Here is a 9,900-nt window from a genome sequence, read left to right as displayed (position 1 = left end):
CTAACAGCAGCTCGCGTACTGTGTGCCCAGCCCTGTTCTCAGCAATTTATACATATTAACTCACTGAATCTGTACAACAATCTTAGGTGGCAGGTACAATTTTACAGATGAAAAGATTTAGGCATAGAGAAGTCATGAGCATCCCAGAAAGAGAAAGTAAATACCTAGATGGAAGGAAATGGTCAAAAAAAAAAATAGAAAAAAAATTTCCAGAGCTAAAATGAAGGACACCAATGTCCAACACGATGAATAAAAAAAAAAAGACCCCAAAAACCAGTGTCATAAAAAACATCCTAAATGCTTTAACAGCTCATCTGCAATAGAATGAGAGCCCAACAGCATCAGACTTTTCAGCCAACGATGACACAATACTTTCAAAGCCCTAAGGAAGAGGAATTCTCAAACTAGAATATTATACCTAATCTAACCATCATCCAAGTGTCAGAGCAGAATAATGGGGTTTCCCAACACGTGAGATTCAAAGAGTTTATTTCCCACACACCTCTCTTCGGAAATGTCTTCCGTGATTAATTGCTTGAACAACTACCCCAGTAAAACAAGAACATAACCCAAACACAGGGCAAGGAATAAATCCCTCCCAGAAGGATGTAACGGAAAGTCCAGGATGGTGGCTAAGAGGCGGCCTCCAGCAGCCAGGCCAAGAGAAGGAAGAAAAGAAGGAAACAGAAGCAGAATGAAATGTCCGGGAGAAAAAATGACCTCCAGAGAATAAACGCAGTATCTGACGGTATGGGAAGAAGGGAAGGTCTGATGAAGACGTAAATGGAGGGGGAGAAAAGGCAGAAGCAAGAGGGTATTCGGAAGTTACAGCCCAAACATGAAGGAAACTAGAACAGGGCCGCATTTTAACCAGGACTGGGAAGTGAGAACCTGCCCGACCTTGACCCCGGAGCATCTCCTCGGAGTGGCCCAGGGTCGTGACTGGCTAGACGGTGAAAGAAACCCTGGTGTCCCAACCTTTCTGACAGCGCACGCTCTTGTTAGCTGCCACCGAGTCAGCCCTGACTCATGGCGAGCCCACACACAACACAACGAAACGCTGTCGGTCCCGCACCACATGTTCACTGGAGAAATAGTCACCGAACCCCGCGGTGTGCCAGGCCCTGTGCTTACACTGCAGATACAATGGTGAGAACCCCAGATAGCCAGCCCCCACGGGACTCACAGGACAGCCACCAAGCTCGTCCCTAAAGTGCCTGCCCACGCGCTCCCCTGCGTGCCTCTTCCCTCCTGATCCCCGTAAGCCGAGTGAGTTCCCGCCCCTGCCCCACAGACCGCAGCCTCCACGAGGCAGGACCAGGGAGCCACAGCCAGTCACGGCATCTGCTGAACCCGTGAGGGAGGCCCTTCTGCTGAGCAAAAGTCCGGCGGGAGGGGGGAGACACGAGAGGCGGTGAGGTGAGGGGGAGGGAGCCCCTCCGCGTGGCCCCGAGCATCCTGAATCCTGAAACCGACACCTCTGATCACACGTGGGCCCCGCGAGCTGTTTCCTGATCACTCACCTGCGGGTTCTCAGTCACTCGTCCCGGCCACCAGCTAAAGGGAAATGGCTATGAGCTCCAGGTGCTTCTCAGAGTTTAAGTAATGACGGGAGAGGCGGTCCGAGTCCTTTCAGTTTTTCCTAACGACTAGCTCAACAGCTGAGGGAGAACTGGGCCTCTAACCTCCAAGTGGAGGAAGGGGAAGGGCCATGTAGGCGGTGGGAGAGGCCGCCTCCTCACTAAGCAACGTCCACCTGGCCCGCCATGAGCACACGTGGACTCTGCTGCTCCTGGGACGAGGGGTGCAGCCGGGCGGGCCAGGGTGGCAGGGCTGGGGCCACTCACCGCGTTTGGGCTTGGGGAAGCTGTCGTGCAGCCGGACGACCACCTTCTCCACGAAATGCTGGATCTCACACTGCTCGGGGCCGCGGACAAACACCATCCAGTCGTGGGTGAAGCCCACCGTGGTGGGCTTCTTTCGCAGTTGGGCACGGTGTCCCAGCTCTAACTTGACCTGGACGGTGCACTGCAGGAGAGAGAGGTGGGAAGGGGTCAGTGCGGAGCCCCACTGGAGCTGCAGGCTGGCCCACTCGCCTCCCATAAGGCACGATCGCCCCACACTGAGACTCACACAGAGACTCTTGCTTGAGCGGTGCCTCCAAGCCCACAGAAAGAACGCTAATGGCTCCTGGGGTGTTCACAGAGCACCCTGCCTGTGCTGTTGATTCCGACCCATAGTGACCTGCATAGTGACCCCATGTAACAGAGTAAAACTGCCCCATAGGGTTTCCTAGGCTGTAATCTTTATAGGGGTGGATCGCCAAGTCTTTCTCCCATGGAGTCACTGGTTGGGTTTGAACCGCCAACTTTTTGGTTAGCAGTCAAGCGCTTAACCACTGTGCCACCGGGGCTTCTCAGGCCTGTGCCAAGTGCTGTGTGCACGTGATCTCCCACCAAGCCCACGTGAAGCCCCATGTGGCCCACACCCATCACTTCCGGTTCCCCCTTCATTCTCCCTGTTCCGAGCGCCTGCTCCCGTGCTGCTCCTCAAATAAGCCAAGCTCACTCCTGCGGTTCCCTCTGCCTGGGATGCTCTTCCCCTAGACCTTCACCCAGCTGGCCCCCTCTTGGGACTGAGGTCTCAGCTCAGCAGCCACCTGCTCCGAGAAGCCTGCCCTGACCACCCGATGTGAAAGCACCCCACGACCCTCTGTCACTCTTCATCATGTCAGATGCTCCTCTTAGGATTGATCACTACCAGAGATCACCTTGTTAGCTGTCCATCTCAACCAGTTGCCATCAAGTCGACCCTGACTCTTGGCAACCCCACGCGCGTCACAATGCAGCTGCGCACTGTAGGGTTTTCAACGGCTATTTTTTGGAAGATCGCCAGGCCTTTCTTCTGAGGAGCCTCTGGGTGGACTTGAACCGCTAACGTTTCTGTTAACAGTTAGCATGTTAACCATTTGCACCACCCCAAACTCACTGCCACTGAGTTGATTCTGACTCACAGGGACCCTACAGGTCAGAGCAGAACTGCCCCATAGGGTTTCCAAGGCTGTAATCTTTATGGAAGCAGACTGCCACACCTTTCTCCCGAGGAGCAGCTGGTTTGTTCAAACCGCCGACATTCTGGTTAGCAGACAGGTGCTTAACCACTGCGCCACCAGGACTCCTTCTGCACCACGCAGGGACTCCTAAAGCAAATGGCCAGCCATCCCCCAAACACACAGGCAGCGCTCCCTCCTGCCTGCCTTCGTTCCTCCCACGCCTCGCCTGGGGGGCCCTGGCCTCATTTCTCTGCTCCAAAATCCTACTCATCCCTTAAGTCTTGGCTCAGGAGCTACTTCCTCCAAAGGCCTTCCTGAGCTCCACACTGGAAATGAGTTGTCTCCCGTGGATCCCGCGGAAGTGAGCGCCCAGCTCCACACGCCCATCTCCTGTGCCTCGCGCACCTGAGCGGTTTACTGCTGTCCCCCCCAAGGGCCCTGGGAAGTCTCTGCATGCAGGGACCGCAGCTTGTTCGTCCTTTCCATCTCCCTCGGAACCATGGCACCTGGGACATCAGTGATACTGGACTTATTAAAACAGAGCGCCTGCCCAGCTGCGAGTTCTCAGTCAGGATTCCCAGGATGGAAGGACCAAACCGGCAGACAGGAAAAGGGTGGTTCCTCAGACCTCCACTGCCACGAGACCAGAAGAACGGATGCTGCCGGCTACCGCTACTGACCATTTTGATCAAGGACCCACTAGATGGATCCTGATCAAAGAGAGGAAAACTGTGGAACAGAATTTCAAATTCTTACGGAAACCAGACTTACTGGGCCCCCCAGGACTGGGGGAACCCCCAGTTCTATCACCCTGAGATAATCTTTAGGCCCTGAACCGCAGCTGTCCCATGAAGTCGTCTTTAAACTGAACCACAGTCTAGCCCAACTAGTAAAGAACCCTCCCCTGAAGCAGCGCGCTCTGTTAAAGAATGATCTGTACGAGATCACAGTGACAACAGCAATGCTAATGCACAGAGGACAAGGTCAGGGGACAGCGAGTCTGAGTCACTGGTGGTGGAACAACATGGGCAGAGAGCGGGAACGGAGACACACTGTGAAGAACGTAACCAACGTCACTGAACGCACACGTAGGAAACACTAAACAGGTGTGTGTTTCTGTTATATTTTCACCAAACATAAAATTTAGAAAAGTTAAGAAGCAGTGTAAAGAAGTTTAAAAATGTTTGATGATCAGATGAATCAATAAAATATTTTTATTATAATAAACCGAAAAAGATGACTAGGGTGGTTCCAAGGTATGGAGGGCCAGTGAATGGCTCCCTTCGCGAGCCAGGTGTAGGGGCTAGGAGAGATGGTCCCCTGGCACAAGACCATAGTCCCGCTGGGGCTCTGGGGGAAAGAACAGCAGTGACAAGCCAAGGACCGGGTGCCCTGAGGGAGGGGCCGGGATTTGATGGAGCATTTAGATTTGACACAACAGAAATGACACCCAGCTGTAAGTGGGTGAGGAAACGGTATCCGAGTGAAAGCACCCCAGCGCCCTGTTCACGGTCTGGACTAAGGGCAAAGCGGGAAAAACGAACAACAAACCTTCCAGGAGGCAACCGGAGGGAGGAAAGGAGGTCGTGGGAGCCTGAAATGGGGGGGCCGGTGGGACCCAAAAGAGAAGGTGAGAGAAGGAGATTCGAACGGCTCCGGGACCCAGGCTGCGGGGATGAGTACGATGCAGAGATGGCGGGAGAGGAAAAGCCCGGGCGAGGTGCACCGACAGAAACATGGAACATTCCGGGGCAAACACCCCACCAAAGGCGCCGCAGAGGAAAGGCCTGGCGATGAGGGGCTAAACATCTGGACAAACAAGTACTGCTCAAAACCAACCACGAGCATCTATCTGAACAGTGCTGCACACAGAGAACGTTCAACAGCAGCCAAAACCAAACAATGTTTAAAACCAGTTGTCGAGAGTCGATTCCGACCGCTCCACAGGGTTTTCAAGGCTGTGACCCTTTGGAAGCAGATCGCCAGGCCCGTCTTCTGAAGTGCCTCTGGGTGAACTCGAACCGCCAACCTTTCGGTTGGTAGTCGAGTGCTTAACTATGTGCGCCACCCAGGGACTCCTAAACGGTATTTACACTATCCCTAATATGCTTCAGAATCGACTCGATGGCAGTGGGTTTGGCTTGTTTGGTTAATAAGCTGCAATCACCAAGTATGTTTACATATATCACCCTCTGCCTTGCTGAGAGACTTTCTGAATTGCTGGGAGGGTTACAGATGAAAACAAATCACATACAATTTTAACAGCAACAATCCTATATGGAAATTGACTTTTGGGTCTTTGGCATTATTGTGTGCCATCAAGTCGATTCCAAATCGTAGCAACTCTACAGGATGGAGTAGAACTGCCCTACAGTTCCCCAGGCTGTAATCTTTATGGAAGTAGATCAATGTCTTTCCCTTGCGGAGCCACTGGTGGGTTGGAACCACTGACCTTTCGGTTAGCAGCCAAGCACTTAACTATTGTGCCACCAGGGCTCGTTCTTCGGCGTCAACTCCTACATAATGAAACCATCTCTTCTCCGAGCCAGCTGCCCACACCTCTGCCAACGTCCTGGCATTTTTGAGTGCTTGGGGCTCCTCCCTAGGGCATTCAAATGGCAAAGCAGTATTGTGAAAGAGTGGAAGACCACAGCACCATCGGAGAGGGGGAACACGTAGGCGCCAAAATAAGCTTCAGAGCCAAAGTCAACAGGAAGGCTCTGAAGCCGGAACGGGCCATCCCTGCAGCCAGCCAGCAGGCTGTGCCCACAGCTCCACCAGGGAGGCAGCTATGCCCGGGGGGTGGGCACCAACCTCTGCCTCAACACTCCCGGCTCAGGGCGTGTCACAGACCCAGTCAACAGATTCATGGTTCACACGCGCAGCCTTCTCACCCCGGGCACTGGAGCACCCAGGAGAGGGACCCTCCCTTCAATACTGGAATCTTCTAAGAAAGATGGTGGGATAACACAGAGTCTGGGCCAAGCCATCAGGAAAAGAAACTCACCAATTCAACAAGACATCCAAGCTACATTAACTGGAGCAACAAGACGCGTGACTGCTGAGCCCTGGCCAACTACGTTGATGCGTTGACTCCTGATAATTTATTAGCATGGAAGCAGCCTTGGTGGCGCAGTGGTTAAGCGCTCGGCTGCGAACCAAAAGGTTGGCGGTTTGAACCAACCCAGCAGCTCTGTGGGACAAAGACGTGGCTATCTGCTCCCATAAAGATTACAGCCTCGAAAACCCTGCAGGGCGGTTCTAGTGTCACGTGGGGTCGCTAGGACTCACAATCGACTCGATGGCACCCAACAACAACAGCCGAGTCCACATCCAAGGGGTACATCCCTTCCTTCCCCTCCTCCACCAGGGCTCCTTCCCCGTCCGTTAACACCAAAGAATTGAAGCTGATCAACTAGCTATCGCCCTAGGAGGGAAGGGTGCCTGGCAAAGGACGCTGCAGATGACTCTCAGGGAATGAACGGATCGCACGCGTCAGCAGCTGGTCCCCTGACTTTCCCATCCGGCAGCCTCCCCCCGACAGCTCTTCCTAGACACCAGCGCTGCCTTCTGCTGGGAAGGCACTTTGTGGAACCTCCAGAATCGATGGCTGAAAGCAACCCTGGGCCTGGCCTCAGTTACAGCCACTTCCCGGCCCTTTGGGGAGCACCTTGGCCAACCCACTCCCCAACAAAAGCCCAAAACAAGGGGGAAAATCCAGGCATACCCCGGAGAGTGTGACCATTTAAATTCTGGGGAGTCATCAAGAAGACCGTGGATGGAGCGGTATACGAGCCATCGGGGGGCAGTGAAGCCCAGGCAGAGCGCCTCCCCTAGGCCCTGCCCTCTTTCTAGGCCAACTGGCAGAGGGCACTTGGAACCAAAGAGCCAGAATCCTAAACCCTGGAGGGCAGTTTCCCAGGCACTTTGAGAGTACAGATCTCTCAGGGCCCCTGGGGGTGCAAATGGTAAATGTGCTCAGCTGCTAACCCAAAGGTTGGAGGTTCGAGTCCACCCAGAAGAGCCTCAGAAGAAAGGTCTGGCAATCTAAGTCCAAAAAAACTCAGCCATTGAAAACTCTATGGAGCACGGTTCTGCTCTCACACACTTGAGGTCGCCATGAGTTGGAATCAACTCAACAGCAACTGCCCAGACATTTGAGTCCACCCAGAGACGCCTTGGAAGAAAGGCCTGGCGATCTGCTTCTGAAAAATCAGCCACTGAAAACCTATGGAGGACAGTTCTGCTCTGACACATGTGGGGTTGCCGGGAGTTGGGAGTCAACGCAACAGCAACTTCTCTGACATCCAGGGCCCAGCACATCACAGGGGGAAGGAAATTACTTCTGCCTAAGACACCTTCCCTGGGACTGAGGGGTGGGCTGGGGGCGGGGCAACATTCTATGCCTCTTGGTAAAGAACAAGACATGGCCTTTGTTTAAAGTAGACGCTGAAGACACACTGTTTTATTTCTTAACTCAGTACCGTTGGAGGCAACAAGCTCCCTTCAAGAGAACCCGACTCTCCACTCTGGAAATGCATCGTCCAGCTGCTATAAACTCCTCCCTGCCTCTCAAGAGAAGGCAGCCACACCAAAGACAAAGAAAACATGGTCAGTCTGCCACCTGCTCCCCAATAATTCTGTGCCTCAGGCGGCCAGAAGGGGCGAGGGCGGGGAAAGGTCCCTTGCCTTGAACCCCTGAAACCACACAGCCACACAGCACATTACCAGAGCCACCTCAGTGGCGCCAGGAGCCAAGGACACCCCAACCTGCCCCAGCTAATGGCAGAGAGCTCGTCTGCCACCCCCACAGCCCCACGCGGCCTTTCCTGACCTCGCGCCCCTGAAGCCAGAGGAAGCAGGGGAGGAGGAAGAAATGACCCTACTGGGGAGTAATGGGGCTGGGGGTACGGGAAGGGCCTTGGGTATTAAGCAGACAGCGCAGATTTGGGCAAAAGGGGTACAAGGGTCAGATCGGCCTCGAGTTTACGGGAACCAACAGGATTGGCTCCAGGCCTCCAGATCAAAGGTGGAGTGGCCGTCGGGAGAGTTTAGGGAGGTGGGGGATACACCCTGGGTTTGGAGCAAGGCTCCTGGTAGGATGGAGGCTCCAAGATGCTGAAAAAGGAAAGGAAAATATGGGGGGCGGGGGAGAGGAGAGGGTGGTGGCTGGGGGTGTTGGAGGAAGTGGGACCCAGCCACGAAGGTAAGGAGGGAGGCGCAGGTGTCTTAGACAGGGGTCCGCAGGTCTGTGAAGGCAGCTGGCCGAGGTGGAGGAGCCAGACTGGGGAGAGAGGTCTGGACTAGGGGAAATGTGGGGACGTGTGAATTAGGGTCCCGGGGGTAAAGGGGGTGCAAGCTGAGGGGAAGGGCAGGGTTTGGTGTCTGAGGAGTTTAGAGGCTCCAGGTGAAAGAGAAGAAACGGGCCTGGTCCCGGAATGAGAGAAGAGGGGCTGAGAGTGAAAAAGACAGCCCCTCAGGCACTGGGGTCCCAGGGAGAGTGACCAGGGGCTGAAAGCAGAGGGGGAGCTGAGGACCCTCAGAGCAGGCCTGCATCTTAGTAGAAAGGGTGGAAGGAAGGCTGGGGTCCCAGGAGTCAGAGGGAGCTCGGACCAGGCTGGGTTGGGGGAAGCCAATCAGAGGGGAGAAGGCTCAGGCCAGTGTCCTCAGCCATCCAGCCATCGGGGGCTAAGGCCCAGGCAGAGGATGAGGGGAAAGAAAGTTTGGGGTGGCCAGGATTCGAGGAAGGAGGAGGCTGCAGACCAGGGCTCCGGAGATCTAAGGGGACTCAAATCTGGGAAAAGGCTCAAAGGAGTCAAGGCAGCAGGTTGGGGGCTGTTGTAGGGGAAAAAACATCACAAAGTCTAGAAAAGCAAAAAGAAAGTTTTATTCGGCATATATTCAAAAGGGCAGAAGTGGGAAGTGGACAACCATGCTGCCAGACCCATATTTGTCCAAAGAGTCCAAAGAATATTACAGAATAGGCAAGAATGGGAAAACAGACAAGCATGCTGCCACAGCCATGTCTGCCCGAGTCCAAAGAATATTACAGAATAGGCAAGAATGGGAAAACAGACAAGCATGCTGCCAAAGCCCAAAGAACTATTACAGAGCCATCAGTATGTATTAACATTACAAATGGGCAAAACCATTGAAAGCTTAGCCTTTTCAGATTGTCCAGAAACTGTGATCCTATGCTTTGAATCGTCTTTCTTAACAATCATTGGTACAGGTTTCAGTAACGAGAGTCAGGAGGTTCTTCATTGGTCCAACAAATTTCTATTCACTAAATGCTAACAGGAAAAGGTAAGAGTAGAAAGTCTTTTGTGTTCTGTTTGATTGGCTTTATGTAAAAGTTTCCCTAAAAGATATTCTCCAAGATTATCTTTGCTATTGTCTTTATACCTCAGGGCCCAGGTGATGTGTCCTTGTGAGCCCAGCACCGGCTGGGTCACATTCTCTGTGCTCAAGGAGAGGGAATAAATGATTCCAATATCATTTCCTAAATCAGGGCTCAGGGAGTTTGAGCGGACTCAGGGGCAGGGTCCAGAGAAGGGGACACCAGCCAGCCCTGGATCCAAAGGGGAGGGGTACTGGCCAGGTCTGACGGGTCCCGGGTGGAATCTGAGGGGAGGTGGCTCTGGGCTGGGCCGGGGTCCCCGAGAAGGGTCTGAGGAGACATGGACTGAGCAGGGGTTCCCGAGAAGGGTCTGAGGGGGCGTGGCCGGGCCGGAGTCCCCGAGAAGGATTGGAGGGGTGCGGGCTGGGCCGGGTCCCGCGGTGTCCGCGGGGCGCCGGCCGGGTCGGCCGGGGTCGGGGCGCCCCCACCCACATAAAGGCGGGGAGCG

Source organism: Trichechus manatus, unplaced genomic scaffold (assembly GCF_000243295.1).
Source record: "Trichechus manatus latirostris isolate Lorelei unplaced genomic scaffold, TriManLat1.0 scaffold00057, whole genome shotgun sequence".
Taxonomy (NCBI): Eukaryota; Metazoa; Chordata; class Mammalia; order Sirenia; family Trichechidae; genus Trichechus; species Trichechus manatus.
This window is presented reverse-complemented; position numbering follows the sequence as displayed.